Source organism: Rhamphochromis longiceps, linkage group LG5 (genome assembly GCF_057381845.1).
Source record: "Rhamphochromis longiceps isolate RC_006_pf linkage group LG5, R_longiceps_female_GT1.1, whole genome shotgun sequence".
Classification (NCBI taxonomy): Eukaryota; Metazoa; Chordata; class Actinopteri; order Cichliformes; family Cichlidae; genus Rhamphochromis; species Rhamphochromis longiceps.
The window spans coordinates 39,443,814-39,468,557 of record NC_140561.1 but is presented as its reverse complement, the minus strand read 5'-3'; the positions used below and the strand labels follow the sequence as shown (position 1 = coordinate 39,468,557).

Genomic DNA, 24,744 nt, shown 5'->3' with positions numbered 1-24,744 from the left:
TCATTAACATGTGTGAATTACTCCCTCCTGACTGAAGTGTTATACCTGTATAAAAGTAATAAGTCAAGGCGCACTAACAGATCTCAAAATATTCGGTTCACTTGAAATGGTCTTAACATCGATGCACTGTTTAATGTCAGTTCCTCGAACAGCAACGCTGCAGTCCTGGTTGGTGTTGAGTCAAAGTCTTATTTTATCATGTTTGCACTGAATGAACCTGACCTGGAGTAGGTTTGAGTTTACTGCTATGCTGCTGTGACTGCAAACATCAAAAGCTGCTTCAAAGACCTGGAAGATCCCAGCATCACACAGAGAATAGGTACCGCTCTCCCTCTCACGCCCAGTGAGGATGGGCCTGGGCCCCCTGGCCTTGGAGATTTACTTACCTGGATGATTGAGCATCAAGACACAACAAGATGTTGTTTATTATATAAATTATGGTCCTATTAGAATAAAAAAGGATGATAAAGCAGTGCGAGCCTACTTTGTGACTAAAAAGTCAGTTCAGTCGAGTTGTTTTAACGGATTATCCTTCACTCACCACATCTACAGGAAACAGTTTGTTTCTTTCTTGGTTTTATTGTTTAATTTATTAACATCAATATAGAAAGACTGCTCAGACTTCTCTCTATTATATGTTATTTTAAATTTGCTGCTGTGTTTGTATCATTAAGTCTTCTGTGGTTTGCAGCAACAATTAGGCACTTCGTATGTTGGGCAACTCCCATCTCTGGATTCAGGGACCACAACAGGACATAATGACACCTGTAAGAAGTCTTATATACAAACAAAATCATTTATGAGTTGAATTCAGACTAAAGTTGCTTTTTGCTTCAGTTTCAGTGAATCTCACATTTTCCAGATATTTGATTGTCTTTTTAAGCTTTTGTTTCCTTGAAGACGTCACTCTTTGCATTGAATCTGGGAGTATTATTTACGTTTTTCAAAAGCAATGAGAATCGTTTAGTGATAAAATGCCACTCACCATCAAAATCAACATTGATTTCTTTTTGCGCCTGATGTTTGATTTTCTCCTGTGTGGCGACACAGCGATAGCGGTCGGGTTTTTTCACAGTAGCTTTGAGGGTGATGTTGAAGCGACCTTGTTCAGAGACCTGTGACTCCTCAGAATGAATGATTTGATTGTTACTGTCCCACCACTGCACTGTAGGTTCGGGATAAGCATTCTTAACATCACACTGAAGCAGCGCCCCGCCATATAGTCGAACAAAAATTGTGATCTCTGGCTCTGCTGCTCCTGTGAACACATAACAGACAGATTATGTAAGAACAATCACAGTTAATTGGTTATTTTTTCCTGTTCAGCTACTCTAAGTGCAGATGTGGGTTATAATGTGTTTGAGAACAAAAAGCGGAGTACTGCGTTAACTTTTCTAACATCACAGCTCTGATGTTTGATGAGAAATTTAGTTTTTACTCTAAACAATATTTTTTGACTCACATTAATTAATTTCTACACAGAAAAAGTTTAGACGTCCCAAAGTTTGTCTAAGAGTTATATAAAAGATTTTAAAAAAAGTTTCAGGCATTTCATAATGTAATAACTGTGGCGGTTACAAAAAATATCATCAACAAAAGCTCTCCATGATAAAAATACATTTGAATCCACATTTCTCTACATAATTTAAATTATTAATTACACTGAGAGGGATGTGATACAGTTTGAGCAAAATCTCATCAGGTAGTTTCTACTGGACTGAACAGCTACGTCTAACGAACACAGTGCCCGGATCAATAACAGATTTTTGGTTACTGAACTCATAATTAATTAGATAATGTAGCAAAAACCCACACCAAATATTTACATATACATTTACAAATACAATTAAAACAGTTTTATTTCCCTGAACTGTTTATAAAAAAAAATAATCAGTAAATGCTTTGCAGGGTTCCAACCAAAAGACAGTAAAGTCGTTGATGGATCAATTTTTAACTGAGCCTCACCACAAACGGAACTCACCTGGGACGTTCCGGACCTTTAATACGGAGTCTGAAAGGAGAAAAAACACACAAGTTAGAGGTGACTGTGGTCTCATCAATTTGGCAGACAGATAAAACTGATGAAAATAAACTCAGAAGTGTTATCCTGCTATATTAGACATATTTTTTTTATAATCCCCAAAGAAGGCACAGTCACAGATTTAAAAAAATCCTTAAACATTTAAACTGGAGGCTGGTTTATCCTGGTGGATGGCTGATAATCACACAGTGAGTCACACTTTGAACAGCTGTGTGTCTGAAATATAAGGAGAAATTAATATTTATTCAGTGTTTAAAGTTTCATTCGCAGAGATTTTCTTTTCTTTCTGCCTTTTTTTTGAAGACTCCTCAAATTTTAGATAAATTGACATATACAGGAAAATGCATGCACATAGGAGGTTAAGTTCCAAAAGCACCTCATAGCTGCTATTTTTAACTTCTTTTTCAAGGAAAGGTGGGGAATTGACACGGAGTTAGGAAAAGAGAAGAGGCGTGTGCTGACAGTGGGAACGACCTTACATTAATCTGTCCTTAATGATGTAGCACAATTTGTCCTAACTCTGATGTTTGGTCATATAAGCAAGAACAGCCTGTAAAAAAAATCCCTTCATTACAAGGATTAGAATTTTAAAGAAGGAACATTTAGGGTCAGATTTACAAACATCTGCATCAGCACAAAATCTTCTTTTGAAGTTGCTGTTAGTTTTGTAACTGTTGTGAACAGATGTGGTTTTGTGGCCTTACAGCATTTGTAATTGTAAGATTTTACTTTTTAGGAAGAAAATATTTAAACAAATCACACAAATGTGAATTATAAAATCTGCAGCACACAATTTACTTTGCAAATTGCACAAAATCATGTCTTCTGCCTGTTGTGTTTTCTTTTTGGGGGGAGACATTATGAGATCAGATGGTGCAGTACCAAAACTCTCTGTCCTAAAACTCTTCAGTCATGCTGAGTGAAGGCGACCCCCACTTCAATAATACAGGGAGTTCCCCCAAACAGAGCAGAAATGAACTGAGATGCTGATTTCTCTCTGCTGAATCTTTGTAAATAAATTCTAAGAGAACTGCAGCTGCATCCAGAGAACTGCAGGTACACGTTTCAGGAAGTCCAGGAAGACTTGAGAAACATGTTGAAATTGAACACAGGTGCTGAGAACCAATGTGGTTTTGTTTTATTTGATCAATATTTTTCAGTTACAGTTTAATCAGATTTAGGCAACAGAATTAGTCACTTATATTTATTTATATTATATTTAGTTTTAGGAAATCTTTCACTTTCACAAATGTGAAAAACCTGTTTAAATAAGTTATCAGTACTTTTAGGATAATTAGGAAAATTAGGATAAAGCAAAGATAATTCAAAACACCAAAATGGGGACAGTCAGCTTGAGATACCATAACAGGACGTCATTAACCAGATAGTGATGTCATGGTGGCTATGTCCAGCTTTTATATACAGTGTATGTTTGGGGTTTAGCCGGATTATCTCAGTTTGCTGTAGAAACACATGTGAGCATCAGACTGGATCATAGCTTCTACATCCACAGGTCCACTGAGGTCTGTGTGATGTAAAGTTGCTCACAGAGTTGAGACGTCACAGAGATTTTACTTAGTTTAGTGACGACTCTGTGAGCGCGTCAGATTTCTGATAAGTAGACAGGAGCAGGACCAGCATGCACATGGGACGGTCTCAGTTTGTCCACCAAATATTGCAAATATCACTACAGGTGTGCTGTAGGGGTGAGACCCTGATGTGCATGCTGACTGTTTCATCTGTAAATAATCAGCTGATAACAGCACTCACCAACAACAAGCTCGATCCTGAATGTTTTTCTTCTGTTTGGAAAGTTACAGGTGTAGATTCCTCTGTCCTCCAGCTGAACATAATTTATTTTTATGGCGGCGTTGCCGTGCTTCAGATCATCTCAAAAATGTAAGACTCGACCTGGGAGGGCAGGACTATGATTCACCCCAGTATCATGTATATACACCTCCTTTTCAGTTCCTTCCTTCGTCCACACAAACCGCACAAACTCAATGTTCTCATTGGTGCCGAGGGAACAGGGTAAAATGGCATAATCACCTTCTCTCACAATCACAGATGTCCCTGAAAGACAAAACATGAATTAAACAGTGAGTTCACTCTTCAGTTTAGTTCCTCTTCACATTTTTCTGTGGTCCACGCCCCACTGCAGTTTGAATGACAGGTTTAAATGGAGGGCAAAGAAGCTGAAGAGTTTTCTAATATAAATTAGATAAATAGTATTTTGTGTTTTATAGTTATTTTGGCCTCTGGCATTGGTTTCTGATTTTATTATTTGTGCCTTTAATCCTTGTTAGTTATTGATGACTTTCGGTTTATTACTTCCTCTTTGTATTTCCTTTCTCTGCACTCAGTCTTGTTTTGTCTCTTTTTTCCATGTTTGTCTTTCTGTGAACATTTCATATGTTTGAGTTCTTGTCTCTGTGTTAGTGATTTCCTGTTTTATTTTAGTGATCCTTGTTCAGTGTGTTTAGTGTTCAGTTTTACTTTCCTCAGTTTTATTTTCCCTGATGAGTTTCAGTTGTGTTGCCAGGTGTATCTACTGTCTCTAATTACCTGCTGTGGGTTTACAGCTCCTGTCTATCCTCAGCCTTTTTCACATCAAAAACGCTGTGGGTAGTTTGTTTGTTGTAAGTTTCAGACCTGCCAATGAGTCTGGATTTGGGGTCCTAGCTCTTCCTGAAATACCACAAGGATCATTGTGAACTGTGAATCATGTTAAACTGTTCCAGTAGTGTCTAAGAATAAAATATGGATCTAGAAATGAGTATAATAGCTCACTTTTACTCTATTTATTACATTTATGTTTTCAGAAGTCAGTCAGTCTCTGAATTGGTCATGATTGACTCTGGGCTGGACCAATTACAGCCGAGGGGGTCAGATGTACCCTCCCCCTTTGCTTGGGCAACAGCTCTGAAAGCAATCTTATCACAGTTATCTGCTTTAATCAGCACATTTGAGAGTTATACCAGAAAGCCAAGTACAACAGGAGCTACAGTATCCAGAGTCATACGCAGTAAAGAGGTAAAATTACTAAATAGATGTCGACTCCTTTTGTAGTAGCTGCTCTGAAGATGATATCAGTGGGAGAGTTATATTCTTAAACTCAGTTACAGCACTTTCAGAAAGACATCTACTGTGATGAAGTCTACTCCCCACTGCTGTGTAATCAATTATTGTAAATTTAAATGTTATTATGAAATGATCACACAGGAGAGGGTTTTCAGGAAACACTGTTGTTCAGTTTCTATATCATATGTTAAAACAAGAACATATGTGTGGAATTACACAACATCAATAAAATAAAGTCACATGCAGCCAGTCAACGCAACAACAACCAGCAGCTAAGTGCACAAAGAAGCCAGAACACAGTCGAAGGTCTCTGCTTTGCAAACCCTGTAGCAGCTCTGCTCCCGAAGCTGACAGTTTGGAGGCGGAACACGAAGGAAGAAGGCACTCATGTGATTGGTCACTTTCAAAGCAGCCACGCCACAGCCTCTGTGATTGACAGGCCCAGTTACTGCGGTTAAACCGGGGTACATGATGGCAGCAACATCGCTGTAAGCGAGGAGGCGGGGGAAAACATCAGGGACACACACTCTGTGTTTATAATTTCGAAAATGAAAGTTTGCCGAATTAACTGTCAACACTTATACTGGTGACTATTACTGGATTACTTTAATGATGAAGAAATCTTAAAAACTGACAAATCGAAGGGCTTTTTGTGGGTTTTCAGAAAGCAACACACAAACCGCTGACACCAACGTTACATCTAAAGACGTCTACAAATGAACCAACGAGTATCAGAAATAATCAAGAGGATACTTTCATTTCATTGATCTGCTACAGTGATCAAACCAGCTCCTCACTATGTCCTGCGTTACGCGTGTATACTAGGTATTACGGTAAGTGAAACCGAGCTCGGATTTCAAACTAAAAGCAGTTTTTAAGGTGAATGTGATTTCATCATTAAACAGCATGTATCCAGTCATTAATGATATAATAAATCATGAAATACATAAAAATATAGAAATTGTTGTCAAAAGTGTTCAAATTGTAGATACTACATATAAAAACAAATTTACTATGCTTTGTTGACACATTCATTTCAATTGTTATACATTACTATCATAATAAAGATATTACTTTAGTTTAACAATTTTTATAATTATTTTTGCTACTGTTATTGCTACAATGATTATCACAAAGACTGGAACTATTGCTATTATTATGGCTGGTTAACTGTTATTAGTATTAAACTCCAGCATACCCTATGATGGAGTTCATTGTTTTCAATTATATTATCATTCTGACTTCATTCTGAAGGTACAACTTCATATAATTGTGAAAATCTATCACAGGGAGACAGTCAACCATTAATGCTCACATCGACACATATCATTATGATCAATATTAACAGCTCCAGTGGTATACACATTCACCTAACAAGAGAAAGTTCCCTGCTCTGATGAGGAGGCGTCACCAAAGGAGTCCAAATGTGCAGAGCTGCCTGCTGTGAAGACCTCTTGTGAATAATGGAGCAGCCAAAGTAGCTTCTTTATGGTGTCAGAGCTCAGTTTTTCAAAATAATAATAAAATTCCACAAAGCTCTAAAATATTTATTTTCTTATCTGATTTTAAATCCAAATTTAGAATGGATTGTGAGGAAATTTAGTGTCTTCACAAATTAATTTCACTTCTGATGGATACGGACTTAGATTTCAATTTATGCCACAATTTAAGTCATTATTGGTCTATACCTGTAAACGTATAGTGAAAGAAAGGGGACTGGAGACGAGTGCTCTGTGTACCATGGAAAGTTTAAGGGAGGATTCAGGGTCACCTGACCCAACCTAACCGTAAGCTTTATCACAAAGAAAGTCTATTTAAACAAATGAACAATACAGTGTTTGAATCCAAACTGGGGCTGTTGAAGGACATAACCTTGTTAAAAAATGCCCACAGGATTCCTCACAGTAATCCTGCGGACCAAGGTAATGCCATCCAGAATAAGTAACTGGTTACACACCAGAGATCTTCAGTAACTTTGAGTTTAGAAGCAGACTGTTACAGGCAGTGTTGGGAAGGTTACTTTTAAAATGTATTCCACTACAGATTACAGATTACATGCCCCAAAATGTATTTTGTAACGTATTCCATTATGTTACTCAATGAAAGTAAAGTATTTTGAATACTTTGGATTACTTAATATATTATCATGCTTTTTACAATTACATGAATGTACTATTGCTGTGATTTATTACTATTAATTACTATTAATTAAAAACCTTAATATAAATGAGTAACAGTAGGTGGACATTAGGTAAGGCTGCACTTTTTGCAGCGACCTCGTATATAAAACAGGCCCGCGGCTCCGAACCGTAGGGACCTCTGGCTGATACGTCGGGTTCGTGTTGGGCTCGTAGCTGAAAACTAGCTTTACTTTGTTGTCTGGGTCAACTTTGCTAGCGAGAGACAGAGAGAGGCATTGAAAGGCTGCTGCAACGGGACTTATTGTTTCAGAGGAAAACACGAACACAGTGTACAGTCGAGTCTTAATAGCTGACTTACGACTCTCCTTTTTCTCCCTCGCTTACAGACACATAACGCAGCACAGACTACACTGCCCATGAAGCTCCATTCTTTAGGACGATGCCTGTAACACTCTGCCTATTGCCTTCATATTAAATATTTTTTGTGAATAATTTTTTTAAATATTTCTTCACGTCATTGTGCGGTCGCAAGTAGAGGTGAGACACAGACATGAGAGCCTCTTAATGCGTGTTTTGTTTAGGTTTCCACCTGCGTGGAAACTAAAAATAGAGAGGACAAACAGGAAAATACCGCCATGTAATCCATACATTTCAACAAAGTAACTGTATTCTAAATACCACCTTTTTAAACGGTAACTGTAACGGAATACAGTTACTCATATTTTGTATTTTAAATACGTAATGGCAGTACATGTATTCCGTTACTCCCCAACACTGGTTATAGGTCGCCCTGGCTGTATTCCTTTAGTTTAAATTCCTGATTTGTGTAATGTAGCTTCAATGATAACTATTATACTGTCCACAGCAACAACCATGCGCAGTGATTAAAAAGTGTCTGCCATTTTTTTCATAACTAATTTCTGTATTTGCAGAGGATTATTTACATAAACACACCAGGATTTTCAAATCACAAGTTAAATCTGGTGCAAATGATCACAGAATAAAAATCTGAATGTAGAGAGAACACAGAATACTGCAATAGATTCTTAATGCCTCCTACATTCCCCCTTTATTAACTTGTTATTTGAACTAAAAAAATTAATGTTTCTTTGATGAAAGTATTTAAATCATGCATGAGCTGCATAAAATTCAACAACTTCATTTATTCTTGTTGAGATGACATGATATTATCTAGCAAGAGCGGTTAGTTTCCTGGACTTCAAACCACAGGAGAATCACCGGGTTATAAGAGGCAAATAAACATACACACACCACGTGCTATTGCTATTTATAGTGATTTAACCTGTCAAGGACTAAAATGTGAAGAACATTTTGCATCAAGCCTTGTAATCATAGCTCAGAGGTTAGCACTGCTGCCTCACAGCAAGAAGGATCTGAGTTTGACTCCACCAACCAGCCGGGCCTTTCTCTGTGGAGTTTGCATGTTCTCCCCTGACTGTGTGGGTTCTCTCCTGATGCTCTGGCTTCCTTCCGCAGTTCAAATACATGCAGGTGGTTAGGTTAACTGGTGTTTCTAAATTTCCCATAAGTATGAATGTGAGTTCCTGTCTGTGTTAGCCTGTGATAGACTGACGACCTGTCCAGGGTGTACCCGCCTCTCACCCTGTGACAGCTGTCACGACTCTGATAAGGACAAGCTGAAGAGGATGACTAGAGTGAAAAATGCGCATGACAAGTTTTATGTTAACCACTAAATATTTTTTAAAAAGAAAAGAAAATGTATGCTCAGCAACCTTTATTAAAAAACAAGTAGCATACACTAAAGAATGTGAATATCATTATATATATATATATATATTAGGGGTGCAACGATATTCGTATCGATATTGAACCGTTCGATACAGTGCTTTCGGTTCGGTACGCATATGTATCGAACAATACAACATTTGTAATTTATTTTATCAACTTTCCTTCTGACGATGCTGTCTGTGTTGAGTGTTCAGTGAATCTGCGTTCGACTACTCCGCCTAGGCTGCACTGTCGAGCGCAGATCCACTGAGCGCTCAACACAGACAGCGTCATCAGAATAGTGATGGGATTTCCGGCTCTTTTTAGAGATCCGGCGCTTTCGGTTCGACTCACTAAAAAGAGCCGGCTCTTTCGGCTCCGAACCGGCTCTTCAGGTTGTTTTGTTGCTTTAATTAATTTATTATTAACAATAATATAAAATTATGCACAAAAGGAATTACTAACGTAAAAAAAAGTGGTTTTATTTGTATATGTTTATATATAAATATATGCGGTGGGCCCTAGAGACAAAACACGTACAAACTCCAAAACACATTTCTAGCATGAACTGAACTTCCAAAGCAGAGCTACTAGATCACTTAAATTACACAATTGAAAGCATGTGTGTATTGTTTGTGTATTTATACACAGGCACTCATATATATTCAAATAATTTAAAAAAAAAGTTCATTTACCTGTTACTACCACACACCAAATCCGGTCGTTGGTACTTGCTGGCTTGTGTAGCCACAAGATAACAAAAGCTCAACACTGCGCCCAGCATCCTGGAGCACTTCTGTTGTCTTTTGTACGTGTTTTGAGTTTTTATGTGCTTCTGAGTTTTTTGTATGTGTTTTGGAGTTTTTACGTGTTTTGGAGTTTGTACGTGTTTTTACATGTTTTGGAGTTTGTTCGTGCTTCAGAGTTCGTACATGATTTGAAGTTTGTATGTGCTTTGTCTGTAGGGGCCACTGTAAATATACTTTTATTTTTTCACTCCACATAAAATGTAATAAATAAATCATATAATACAAAAATCAACTATTCACATTTCAACTTTTAACTATTTAAATTTTCAGCTTTTTCCTTTTACAAATTTAAAGTGAAAACAACACAAAGAAAAAAAAAAAGGATCCATAACTCGAAATTTCGAGTTATTTTCTCGAAATTTCGAGTTAGTTTCTCGAAATTTCGACATATTAACTCGAAATTTCGATTTATTAACTCAAAATTTTGAGAAAAGCAACTCGAAATTTCGAGTTAGCGCTGCCAATCAGTAATCTACGTGAATGAGGTCATTTCCATGTTACCCGGAAGCTGAAGCCCTCAGCTACAAATGCTACAGCTAAGCTACCGGTATTACATCCAGTCGTGAATGCACAGATTGCTGAGTGTTTTCAGCCTGGCTTCACAAATGATGAAATCCCTGTGTTATTAGCTGAATCACATGGTGTTACTATCGGCAAACATACTTTAATTTGTTGGGATCCGTTTTTGAGTGCGCGGTCCTGTGCCATATGCTTCCGGGTAACAAGAAAGCGACCTCATTCACGTATATTTTTGATTGGCAGAGCTAACTCGAAATTTCGAGAAAATAACTCGAAATTTCGAGTTATGGATACTAGCTTTTTTTTTTTTTTTTAGTGGCGGAAACGGGCTTCCATACAAGGCTCAGGTGCGAAGTGAAGCGGAAAAAAAGTGCGAGAGAGAGAGAGGGTGAGAGAAAGAAAAAAAAAAAAAAACCCACGTGATGGCTCGCGATAAGGAGCCGGCTCGCGTCGTTCACGTCAAAGAGCCGGCTCTAAGAGCCATTTCGTTCGCGAACGACCCATCACTACATCAGAAGGAAGAGCGGAGTGCAAGCTAGCGAGACAGAAGTTAAGCTCTCCTTGTAACATGGCAAATTGAACCTCCCCGACCCTCATTCAGATGTGGCGTTTGGAATTATTTTGGTTTTCATGTGACGTATGACCCTGAAGGTAAGCGCGTCATGGACTAAAGTAAAACAGTATGTTGGATGGGTGGGAGCTAGTTTGTTAGCGCAGTTAGCTTGTTAACGTGTTGGCCGTCCAGCCCCATGCACCCCTCGTTAACGGAGATTTGCCGTGTTGTGGCGTTAACGTCATTTCAACGAGATTTACGCTGACAGCACTAGTGGGAACACAACGAATATGACTGCACATTTACGCCGACATCATCCTAGTGCAAAGACAAGTGGAAGCAGACAAAAACAACAAGCACCATGCTACAAACTTTACCCGAGTCATTTAGACAGCCGTTAGCACAGGATTCTCCTTATGGGGACCTGATATGTTTAATATGCTGCTGAGAATATAGCCCAGAAGAAGCATATAGTATAGCTTTTATTTTGGAAAGAGCCATTTCTCTGTAATAAACTCTCTTTTCCAAAGATGAGTGATTCCTCAATCAGATACAGGGCTCGCAAAATCGCTAGCCCCAGTCGGGCTACCAAAATCTATCTCTTCCCTGCCCGTCGGGCTATTGTAGGAAGGAAAAATATATGTCAATGCTTTTGCATTCTTTCGGAAATGTAGCTGGGTAATTATGTCATTGGCATCGGTGAGCCACTGTCAATATGTGACATATTGAAATCGCGTTTGAATTTGCGCTTGTTTTTTGCTTTCACTTTGCAATTGTGCGAACTGTGTATAGAGAGCGACAGCACTGATCTGTGAGTGATGATAATTTGTGCACCAATTCCTCTGACATCGTCTTATCAATCGTTAGCTTACTGTGCAAACATGACAAGTGAAATCTCCCGCAGCAAGCTTAAACATATGAGAGGTTGATCGCTGAGCGTTATGTGAGTGCGCGTGTAAAAGCAGCAGGATATATATTTTAGTTCTGCTGAGCCAAATAAGACAGGTCAGGGTGAAGAAGTGACAGCCAAAGAAAAGCTTACCACAAAACGGAGAAGTTATGACAAATCAGACTATAAGGCAAAAAGAAAGTGCAGCTTTATGGTTTCATGGACAAAAGAATTTCTGTGGCTGCAATATGACGAGCTAAATAACCAGGGGTGCACATAAGTGGTCCGCAGGTGCGCATTCGCTGTCAAAATAAAAAAGATAAACAAGATAAGAAGTTGCAACGCGTGTTTGCGTACATAAGATTTTCAGGAGGAGGACAGACATTTGTTTAGAACTCTTAAAGATGTCGAAGAAGCAAGCTCCTTTAAGCAATTACTGTGATGTTCCTCCACCTCCAAAGAAATGTCAGGAGTCCGAACCACAAAAGAAGCACGTATTCTCGGAAAAGTAGTTGCAGGAGGTGAGCTGGCTTCAAACAAATGATGAACACACAGAGATGTGGTGCGGAATGTGCCGTGAAAATTTAATAAATGACAAATTAAAAAGGCATGAACATTTTTTTTGTATCGAAAAAATATCGAACCGTGACACCAAAGTATCGAACCGAACCGTGAATTTTGTGTATCGTTGCACCCCTTTTATTATATATATATATATATATATATATATATATATATATATATATATATATATATATATATATATATAAAATTTAAGATTTCAGAGGGCTTTTACTTTGAAATCCAGCATCAGGCTAACTTGATAATGACTGGGTAAGGCTGTGAGATTTCATACTGTAGATTTAAATGTAAGCTAGTCCTTGGAAACAAGGAGTTTACTTACTCTCTCCAGTTTTTTTTCCCACCAGTTTCTGTATTATGTATCTCATGATTTATTGTGTCATTAAGACTACTTGTGGTGGTTAATGTTGAAATCTTATTTGCTTCATGATTGCTTTTTTTTTTTAAAAACATGTCTTAGTTTCTCTTACCAGAATACCTAGTATGCATGAAATACAGAAAACAAAATCGACACAGCAGCCTTAAACGCTCATATCACAGGTAAAGATCTGCTGTTATCCACCCACTAGACCAGAAGCCTGAACAGGCTCCAGATTGCTGCCTGTTTATTGCCTTATGTGTGCCGCTAGGTAGCACATTTTGTATGTAAATAGCTGTATTTGATGTAGGCACATTAAATTAGCGTCACATGTTTTTGGTCTGAGGGAGCAAACCTTTTGTAGCCGCTGCACTGTTGTGATTTATTCTGAATGATGTTGGATACTATGATGAAGTGTGGAACAACAAATGCAACCGATGGTGAGCAATAAACGGACAAGATAAGTACGGCTAGAGATACTGGACTTACTCAACACCACAAGTTTTATTCGTAACAGTGGCATCGCTTTATTCCACCCATCAACCACCTTCAAACGTACTCAGCCTCTACATCAATACGTTTCTTACCGGATTGATCACCAAACGTCAGTCAGGACAAAGTCATGAAACAGAAGCACATAAAGAGAAGTGGTAGAAACTCCATGTCTGCAGAAATATGCTGAGGTTCAAAAATAGTATATCTCTAATATAACAGACTCAGAGCCACTCCTCTTAAGGCACTGATCGAGTTCTGAGTTTCTGTTTTCTAAAAGCAGTAAGCCTACACTTCCGGTTTAATCTGTCACTGTTTTTTCAGTGATAGTCACACAGTAGTAGTAGTTCGAGTGCAGGTCTGTGTCCGTGTACATGCGTATGTGTGAGTGTGTGTGTGTTCCATGTTCAGCCGAGAGAAAGTGTCCCTTCACCCGGTTAGGCAAAAGTCAGCAATCATCAGTTGACACGGGTGGCCTTGAAGGAGGTCGAAGAGTCACAACAAACAGTCTTGTTATCTAAGGGAAAATTTGTTATTCCCGTTAGCTTTTGCCTTGAGCATCCAGCTGGCGCCAGGGGGCCGCTTGAGATGAAGATGGTAGTTGTTTTGGTTAGTGCGAACAAACTGCTTCCAATGTTTACAGCTGGTCTAATTTCGGTCACTGGTCACCAAATCTCTCAATTCCCATTGTTCTTCTCCAAGATTTTATCCATATAGCGTTCAAAGAAACACAGTCTGAGTACTCACAGCCCTGCCCATCGTCTATCATGTCGGCCACCCTTGTGGGATTTTGAACAGCTGTAGCCACTTCTTGTTCTTCGATAAGCTGGCTCCAATCAGCCTGAACTCTGTTATCGTGGTTCTGAATTGGTAGATGTTGTTCAAAGTCCTCCATTGAGAGTGTCGCCAGACACACGACGCAACCACCAAATGTCTTCTGAGTATCATACTGATTTGATATTGGCCCTGTGAGGGTGATTATTGCTGATCTAAAGTCAAATTAGTAACTTACAAATGTGGTTATTAGTAAGTTTGTTATATTTAGATTTTCCGTCTGTTAATAATTTGATTTTTTTAACATCTTGTATTTTTCTGTATTTTTATTTCATTACGTCATTAATGGCAGATCACATATTAATTATGGTGAAAAACATGTTGACTTCAGGTCTTTGTTTCGTTTACTCGTTTAATACTCAGTATACACATGACGCAAAACAGAATGCGGACAGCTGTGTTAAAAGATAAAGTGACGGGCACGGACGGTGTAGGCATCCACCACGAAACCATCACCCGAACAGCCTTAAGGCCCCACACTGCTGCGTGTTCACAGACACTCCATTGTTCCATAACTCCCCTTCCACCTATGATCAATCTATTGAACAATTTTCCTAAAGGATTGATCTCCAAACGTCAGTCCGGACAGAGTCATGAAACAGAAGCACATAAAGAGAAGTGGTAGAAGCTCCATGTCTGCAGAAATCTGCTGGGGATCAAGAATAGCATCTTTCTAATATAACGAAGCTCGCAGCCACTCCTCTTAGAGTTTCTGTTCCCTAAAAGCAGTAAGCCTACACTTCCGGTGTAATCTGTCACCACTTTTCAGTCACAGTTACACAGAAGATGTGACAGGAAAACGATTCACGACCAGAAATGACTGGTTATGGTAAAACTCTTTGTGTAGAGGCTGAGGTAGAAACAGAGGATCCACTCCTATCTCCAGAATCAGCAGGGTCAAAGGTTAAGGCCAGCCTCAGTTTCTCTCACACGCACACACACACCTTATATTTTAGTGCACATTTCCTCAGCACAGCATCATTTGGATTATAATAATTTATTTTACCCTGTGTGCACAATTATTAAGCATCTTATATTTTATTTTTGAAGGTTATTGTTATTGTTGAATGTCTACAGAGATCTTGGTCAGTCCAATAATATTATCTTAAGTCAAAACTGAATATTTAAGAAAGGAAAAATATGAGAATGTGTGTGTGTATAATTATTAGGCAACAGCTCCTGGACACTCTTCAGAGAGGTGTACGGTTTTACTTCAACATAATTCTTTTTTTCTTTCTTTTTTTTTTGCCTGTCCCGTTTGGCTCTTTTGCATCAGAATTATTGTCTAAAGGCAAAGAAAGATGCCCAACGGATTTACTTTACCAAATTGACCATCCCAGCCTTGCCATAATGGTCCATTTGATTCACCTTTTATTGTTTATTTTATTTTCACTTGCTGTATACGGGACAGACTTGACTGGAGAAAGAAGGAGAGAAAGAAAGAGGGAAAGAGAAACAGCTGGGAAGAGGGACGGGGGAGAAGGGCAAAAAACAAAAACCAACAGAATGGGCAGGAAAAAAAAAAAAAAAAAAAAAAATATATATATATATATATATATATATATATATATATATATATATATATATATATATATATATATATATATATATAAAAAAAAGAAAAATGAAAAAAAAAATGCATATATCAATCACCTGGATCACCTGTTGAGAAAGAAAAAAGAAAACAAGCCGAAGAGAACAAGAGTAATAGAATAAACAACATCACAATGATATATGGGAATATGACAGTAAATACTAAATATTAAACATTATTGTGCAGCACATAAGATCAACAGCACACAGTGTACTTTGAGGTAGGAGCCAATGGTTTTACCATAACCAGTCATTTCTGGTCGTGAATCGTTTTCCTGTCACATCTTCTGTGTAACTGTGACTGAAAAGTGGTGACAGATTACACCGGAAGTGTAGGCTTACTGCTTTTAGGGAACAGAAACTCTAAGAGGAGGCTGCTTCAGTGCGTTACTTCTGTCTTGTTTTTGTGCATAACTTCTGTGTCTGGGCACTCCTCTGGATATTCTTACACCAGAGAAGAGCTTCTTAACCACAGGACTACAACACCTGTGGATTTACTTCCAATATTTGTCGCATCTGCGGCAGATTTACTGCAGACTCTGATCAGGAAAGTGAAACGCCGGAAGAGAGGTAAGCGAGCCGGCGCACTCGTGCGTCTGAGGAGACGTGGACTGCGAACTGCTCTTCCTGGGATCTTCCTTTCCAATGTACGCTCACTCAGGAATAAGATGGACGAGCTGGCCCTGATGAGAAGCATGAACAGAGACTTTGCCTCCTCCTGTGTCTTATGTTTTACGGAGTCGTGGCTCTGTGAGGACATCCCGGACAGCGCGCTAAAGCTGGAGGGCTTTCATCTGCTGCGCGCAGACCGGCAGGCCTCTCTCTCTGGTAAGACCAAAGGTGGAGGTGTCTGCTTCTACATTAATAGTGGCTGGTGCACAGATGTAACAGTGATTGCTCAGCACTGCTCTTCCTCTCTGGAATAATTTTTATTCACTGCAAACCGTTTTATTCTCCGCGGGAGTTTGCTTCATTCATCCTGGCCGCTGTTTACATCCCGCCAGATGCGGACGCGCAGGCAGCTCAGTGCGCACTCGCGGAGCAGATACTGCACATGGAGCAGACATTCCCGGACTCCCTCATCATTGCTCTTGGGGACTTTAACAAAGCCGATCTGAGCCATGAGCTTCCCAAATACAAGCAGTATATTAAATGCCCGACCAGAGAGGAGAGGACATTAGACCACTGTTACAGCACGATCAGCGGGGCCTATCGCGCGGTGCCCCGCGCTTCACTCGGACTTTCTGACCACGTCATGATCCACCTGATCCCCGCGTACAGACAGAGGCTGAAGCTCTCCAAACCTGTCGTGTGGACCAAAAAACTGTGGAGCAACGAGGCTGTGGAGGAGCTTTGCACGTGTTTGGAGTCTACGGACTGGGACACAATGAAGGCTGCTTCTAACAGCTTGGACGAGTTTACGGACACTGTCACCTCCTATATCCACTTCTGTGAGGACAGCATTGTGCCATCACGCACCAGGGTGAGTTATAACAATGACAAACCCTGGTTTACTCCTAAACTCAAAAAGCTGTGGCTGGAAAAGAGAAAGGCGTTCAGAAGCGGAGACAGGGACTGCTACAGAGAGGCCAAGTACAGGTTCACTAAAGAAGTGGACATTGCTAAACACCAGCACTCTGAGAAGATGCAGCAGCAGATCTCAGAGAATGACTCGGCCTCTGTGTGGAAAGGTTTTAGGAATATCACCAACTACAAGCCTAAAACCCCCCACTCCACTGATGACTTGCTCTTAGCCAACACCCTTAACGACTTTTACTGCCGTTTTGACGAGCCATCAGGCAGCCTTCACACCTCCAACGGCCCCAACAATAGAGACACTTTGGACACTCATTCCCCCACCTCTCCCCCCTCCATAGAGCCATCACCACCTTCAAACACTTCACCTACAACACCCCCCTCCTCACCCCGCACAAAAGAGGATTTCACACCACCTCCTCCCACCACAACTCTTCATATTCATGAAGCAGGTGTGAGGAAGCAGTTTAAGAACCTGAATGCTCGAAAAGCTCCCGGCCCAGACGGTGTGTCTCCTGCCACCCTCAGACACTGTGCAAACGAGCTGGCCCCAGTGTTTTCTGGCATTTTCAACTCCTCACTGCAGGCACGTCATGTGCCTGCCTGCTTCAAGTCCTCCACCATAATCCCTGTCCCCAAGAAACCTAGGATCACTGGACTAAATGACTACAGACCCGTGGCTCTGACATCTGTCGTCATGAAGTCATTTGAGCGCCTGGTTCTCTCCTATCTCAAGACCCTCACGGCCCCCCTCCTGGATCCCCTGCAGTTTGCATACAGAGCCAACAGGTCTGTAGATGACGCCATCAACATGGCCCTACACTTCATCCTGCAGCATCTGGACTCCCCAGGAACCTACGCCAGGATCCTGTTTGTGGACTTCAGCTCTGCCTTCAACACCATCCTTCCAGACCATCTCCAAGGCAAGCTTTCCCAGATGAATGTGCCTGATCCCATCTGCCGGTGGATCACTGACTTCCTGACGGACAGGAAGCAGCATGTGAGGCTGGGAAAGAATGTCTCGGACTCCCGGACCATCAGCACCGGCTCCCCTCAGGGCTGTGTTCTTTCTCCTCTGCTCTTCTCCCTGTATACCAACTGCTGCACCTCCACCCACCAGTCTGTCAAGCTAATCAAGTTTGCAGATGACACCACCGTTATTGGACTCATCTCGGACGGGGATGAGTCTGCCTACAGGAGGGAGGTTGAACGTCTGGTGTCCTGGTGCAGCCACAACAACCTGGTGCTGAATGCCCAGAAGACAGTGGAGATTATTGTAGACTTCAGGAAGCACACAGCCCCACTCCCCCCCATCATCCTGACTGACACCCCCATCACCTCTGTGGACTCATTCCGCTTCCTGGGTACCACCATCACCCAGGACCTGAAGTGGGAGCCCACCATCACCTCCGTCATTAAGAAAGCCCAGCAGAGGATGTACTTCCTGAGGCAGCTGAAGAAATTCAACCTGCCAACACGGACGATGATGCAATTCTACACTGCAATCATCGAGTCCATCCTCACCTCCTCCATCACCGTGTGGTACGCTGGAGCAACTATCAGGGACAAACAGAGACTGCATCGTGTTGTGCGCTCTGCTGAGAAGGTGATTGGCTGCAGACTCCCATCTCTGCAGGACCTGTACACCTCCAGGACACTGGGGCGTGCAGCTCGGATCTCAGCTGACCCTTCTCACCCTGGACACAGTCTGTTTGACCTGCTCCCCTCAGGCAGGAGGCTCCGGTCCATTCGCACCAGAACCTCTCGCCATAAGAACAGTTTCTTCCCCTCTGCTGTTGAACACATGAACAATAACCGTATGACTGTTCCCACCACTAACACATGACCCTACGCTGTGTTCACTGCATCATTCCATGTTTAGCACTGATCACCACCTGCACTCATGTATATATCATGTATATATCTATCTACTTAGCACTTTTAATTCTTATTCTTATTTTATATTTTTATGACAGTATGTTTGCACTGAAGCACCGCAGCAATTTCCTAATGTTGTAAACCTGCTCAACATTTGGCAATAAAACCCTTTCTGATTCTGATTCTGAAAAGGGGTGTAGTTTGTGGGTGTGATCACCCGTGTGTACACCTGTGAGCATGGACGCGCTTGTTTTTTTAAAAGGTTCCTTCATGTAATGATCTGCTAGAGGGTGTGGGGGGGCCACAGCCCCGTCCTCCAGGGCATGAAGCAGGTATGGAGGAGATCAAAACTCCAGACATCCAGAGGCCCCCAGAACACAAGAGACCAAGGAAGACCAACAGAGGGGCAGCCGCGCCACTGTCCCAGAAAGAGCTGAGGAGAGTCCCAGATGAGGGCTCACTCAGCAGCCGTGGAGCAGAAGCCAGGGGGGTTGCAGTGACGCGCCCATGTGCTCCGCCGGCAGCCAGCTGTGCCTGAGTGACCGAGCCCCAGGCCGAGAGGCCGGGGGCACCCCACCTCCGAAGTGGCCCGAGCGAGCCCCAGGCTCCAGGCCCCGATCAGCGGCCGCCAAGGAGTGAGCCGGCGTGTACCTGGACGCCCATCCCCATCCCCAGACACAAAGAACCACCAACGCACCGATGTCTGAGGGAGTCCGCCACTGTCAGGGGAAGTGGTGGTGGGGGGAGATAGGCCTCCAAACCTTGGAGGGCCTGAGATGTCCTCAGAGAGGTGGCGTCTGATACCCAACCTGACATATAGACACAGACATACAGGCACACACAGACACAAACATCCATTCCCACCCTCATGCTCTCATATGCAATTACTCCACACTCAACCAACGTGGAGACAGACATAAAGAGACGCTGTACACACGATCACACTCCCCAAGCGTACTCTACAAACCGGGTCTAGGTGCCCCCGCCCCTGGAGGGGGGAACTGCACCCAGACCCAGGTGGTGTTACCCTTTTCCCTGCGGTGGGAGGAGGCAGACCGCCCCGACTCCGCAGCAGCAGGGAGGCCCCACACTCCAGACCGCAGTCGGACGGCCAACTCCTCCTCCTAGCCCCCCCGCTCCAGCAGGTCGCAGAGAATGGGGGTGAGAGAAGACTCCAAACCTCCCTCCACCCGCTCATTGTAGTGTTGATGCATGTGTGTTCTAAGGTGCATTTAAAACCCAGGAGGGAGTGGAGCTACCTGCCAGAGAGCAGCAGGTAAGCGCCTAGTCCCTCCTGCTAGCCCTCAGTGTCTAAGTGTATTTAAAATTGAGAGGTGGGCAACGACGCCAGGGGTGAGGTGTACACCCTGATGGTAACCTGGATTCCGTGTATCGTGCCCACCCCCAAGATCCTATATGTATGTGTAATGAGAGTGTGAGTAATGTGAATGTCTAAGTTGTGGGATAAAATTGAGGCAGAGGCAGCCAGAAGGGGACAGAGGGGGGGGGGGGGGTAGCCTCCTCTGCACCCTGGTGACATACCCCTACTCCAAGGCCCTGCATGTGTGGGTGGTTGTGGTGGAGCGGGAAGAGGGAGGCAGCTGGAGATGGGGAGGGGAAAGAACATAATTCTGCTGTTTTAGAAGGACCCACAAATTCTCCACAAATGGCCTGTAACTGGCCTGTATTTATATAGCGCTTTTTTAGTCCCTAAGGACCCCAAAGTGCTTTACAGAACCAGTCATCCACCCATTCACACACACATTCACACACTGGTGATGGCAGCTACATTGCAGCCATTGCAAGCTTTAGTTCAGGTGATGAAGGGGCCATGTCACTCTTTCATCTTTCAGGTCTTTTCTGGAAAGCTGTGCAGTGCAGCGCTGTGATACATGTGATGCATCGTCTTGCATGAAAATCACGTCTTCTTGAAAGATGCAGACCTTTTCCTGTACGTCAGCTAGAAGAAAGTTTCTTCAAAAACTGTCTGTTTGGGCGTTGACTTTGTGTCCATCTTCAGCCTGAAAAGGTCCAACTGGCTCATCTTCAGTGACACCAGCCAATACCAGTACACCACCTCCACCTTGCTGCTGTGTGATTTAACTGGAGCTCTGCGCCTGTTACTGATCCAGCCACAGGTCCATCCATCTGCTGCATTAAGACTCACTCTTATCTCACCACTTATTAAAACCTTCGAACCTTTATTCGACACCTGTGAGCTTGATTACATTACATTTTGTTAGACCAAAGATGGTGAGCCACCCCTCCAGGATTCCTTGAGATGATTGTTCTGAGAAGGAAGTTAAATTCTTTGGACGAGCCTCAAACTGTACAAAGTCTACTTAAGTGTTTGGACAGAATTGCACCTCACTGCTCCTTTGCACATCCTGCAAGGAGGGGGCTGATTGCTGGACTCCCACTGCAAGGTGTGGCCTGACACAAGAGACTGAGCCAAATCCCCTGGGGTGTGGTTTGTTTATTATTTTCCATGATTTTTGTCCCAGCTTTTCCTTTCATGTAATGCTGTTGTTTCCGTTGTATGTATATGACATTATTCTTTTGTGAAGTTGATAAAATCAAGTTCTCAGAGCGTTTCATTAGTCACTCAATTTGCTCCAGCAGTCAAACTTTAGCTGTTGGCTCAGCACAACATTCAAATCTGTATCCCAAGTTTAGAAAGGGGTGTTACACCTACAGTTACAAAATAATTGAGTTGCCTTACACATGTAAACGCTGCTGTCTTTTCCTGTTTTCCATGTAATGCACATTATTATAAACTGTAGGAGTCAAAAATTAATTTCTGGTCTTTGCTCCCATTAATTGTCTCACTGGTCAGTGGTGTTGCAGAGCTGTGTTGTTGTTCTGTCTGTAAGTTGATTAAATATCTGAAAACATGCAAATTCTAAACACTTTATAACTCTTCACTCAGTCCTCACGCTGAGTGCTTAGAGCAGAGTCTCCTGCTGCTCCTCAGGAATGAAACTGGGATTTATTCATTTATTTTATTTTATTTTTTAAGCAAACACAACTGAAGTGTTTCAGGTTTTTAATCTGTTTCTGCACAGACATTTGAACATAGTTAAAATCTCTGTGTACCTGCCAAAAGTGCACACAGATTTTCATGTATTTTCTTGTTTTTTTACTTCTCTTTATCAGAGCCATGTGCACCACCTCTGTGAGAATGCAGCTGCTAATGTGAGCGAGCTAATATTCCAGACTTTAATTATTACCTATAGCCTGCACTGAAAAAAAGGCCATGTTGGATTTACTTGATTCAATAGTGGACATTGGTTGCACACAAATGTTTTGCTTTGGCAGAAACTTAAACAACTGAGTTAAATCAACACAACTTTTTCATATTCAGTAAACCTGTGCATTTTGTGTTCATAAAACGTGATTGAAACATGTTCAGATGAAGTAAATTGAGCTCTTGGAATATTTTAATCCTTCACAATTTTGTCATTTTATTTCAACATTATTCAATAACTTTTACCCCAGTACTACTTGGTCACTTAAATACTACATGCTGTCTTCATATTACATAATGTTCAACAAAGTCTAGATCCTGGTTACCATAAAAATTCAATGGGTCTTCAACAACTACCATCCTTCTATCTTTATCCTGGTTGCAGGAGGGCTGGGAAATAACCCTGAAGTGATAGGTTACAAGGCACGGTACACCCTGGACAGCTGACCAGTCTATCACATAGAAACAAACAACCATTTACACTCACAGGTAATTTAGAATCACCAGTTAACCCTAACTCTAATAACTGCATGACTTTAAACCAGAATACCCAGAGAGAAACCTGCAAACTAGCCAGAATGTGGATTTGAACACAGGACCTTCTTACTGTGAAGCAACAGCACTAAGCACCATGCCAACAATCTAGGAAATGTGATTTCCTGTATTTGATGCAGAAGTTTTTTGTTTTTGTAATAATACAATAAATAGCAGCATGCACGTGTGTGTGTGTGTGCGTGTAGTTGTCTGCCTCTTATAACTCCAGTGATTTTCCTGCAGTTTGAAATCTTGTGCGATCTTGTGAATTTCATGAGTTCAGCAACTAACCACTCTTACTAGATTGTATCAGGTCGTCTCAATAAGAACAAATTAAGTTGTTGAATTTCGTACAGATTCTTCATGATGTAATTAAGTTCATAGAAACATGAAATTATTGTGTTCAAATTACAAGTTAGACTTTTTTAATGTAACAACCACTCAATTTACTTTTTTTGGTATACTAAAAAAAGTAGAGGTGGCTGCTCGACTTGACTGAGATGGATGCCTTCCTGAAACCACGATCTAAAGAGCGCGAGTCTGAAACCCGTGCAGTGTCGCGGGATTTAACATTGATATAATATTGACTTACTTCACTTGAACATGATATGAACAATTTAATCTAGCCTCTCTGCATATCATGTAGTTTCTACACTATGTAGTTACACTTAACTTTAAAGCATGAGGCAATTGTGTTAAATACACGCAAGATGATTACGTAAATCCAAGAGCTGGCCAATCCCTTTTTTTCAGTGTGAGAGGAAAAAAAAACAAGAGCTATGCTGTGTGTGTGTGTGTGTGTGTGTGTGTCAGCTCTTTCAGTTTTTGTGAGTCTTGAGTTTTCATTTTGTTGGTCAGTATAACGTAAAGCTATAGTGTCTTTAAAGCTTCATGTAGCGGACACGCACTTAAATTTCATATTCAGAAGCAAACGTTAGACAGTTTGTGTCTCAACAGGAAAGAAAAAGGATGTGTATTTCAGGAAGCAGCGCGCAGACCGCTGTCGATGAGGCCACACCTAAAGTTAAAGCCATCTCCAAATGAAACTGAGTTTCTCTAATAAATGACCATAAATAATCATGGTGTTGAAAACACGTTCGCCTGAAAATGTTGACTTCGGTTTGTCTTGTTTACCGTAATACTCAGTATACTCACATAACGCAAAACACAATGCGGACAGCTGCGTTAAAAGATAAAGTGATGGGTACGGATGGTACAGGCATCCACCCACGAAACCATCAGCCTGAACAGCTAAGACCCCACGCTGCTGCGTGTTCACAGACACTCCATTGTTCCATAACTGCGCGTGCGCCTACGATCAGTAAATAAATAATAAATTAACGATTTTCTTACCGGATTGATCACCAAACGTCAGTCCGGACAAAGTCAGGAAGCAGGAGCTCATAAAGAGAAGTGATAGAAGCTCCATGTCTGCAGAAATCTCCCAAGATTGTGAATACAGTATCTCTCGAAAATAACGGGACTCACAGCCACTCCTCTCAGCGCACTGACGCAGTTTTGAACACTTTCGGTTTCTAGTGTGCGAAAGCAGCCCAAGAGCACTTCCGGAGTAAACTGTCACAGCATCAGCGCATTTTAGCCTTAACACTGGCATATTAAAATGTCTAACTGCAGTAGAAATAAACAGTTTTGTTTTTGGGGGTTTTATAAAGAAGAAAAAAAGGTTCGTTATCTTTAGGAGCAGCTCCCAATTTCCCAAAATTGTTTGTGTGTGTGTGAGAGAGTGTCTGAGAGAGAGAGATCAAAAACTAAGGAAAACACAGATGATTCTGTGATATTAACATTATGATGCAGCTTTGTTCGGCAGCTGCAGTCACAGCGTACACAGTGTGTGTCTGTTCGCGTCAGTGAACGGAGATAAAACAGCGACTGTGTGTTTCAGACTGA

At 41.5% G+C, this 24,744-nt stretch overlaps 1 long non-coding RNA gene across 1 annotated transcript in view; it reads right to left on the bottom strand.

Annotated features, from left to right (window-relative positions):
- LOC146670627 (uncharacterized) overlaps nucleotides 1–24,342 on the bottom strand; it is a 34,632-nt gene extending 10,290 nt beyond the window's left edge. Inside the window, exons 1-4 of the long non-coding RNA XR_014911817.1 lie at nucleotides 24,190–24,342; nucleotides 3,812–4,114; nucleotides 1,982–2,011; nucleotides 986–1,258 (exon numbers count right to left, since the gene is read on the bottom strand). This is a non-coding gene — a long non-coding RNA (uncharacterized LOC146670627). The remainder of the gene's footprint in view (nucleotides 1–985; nucleotides 1,259–1,981; nucleotides 2,012–3,811; nucleotides 4,115–24,189) is intronic.
- Between the last annotated feature and the right edge of the window lie 402 nt (nucleotides 24,343–24,744).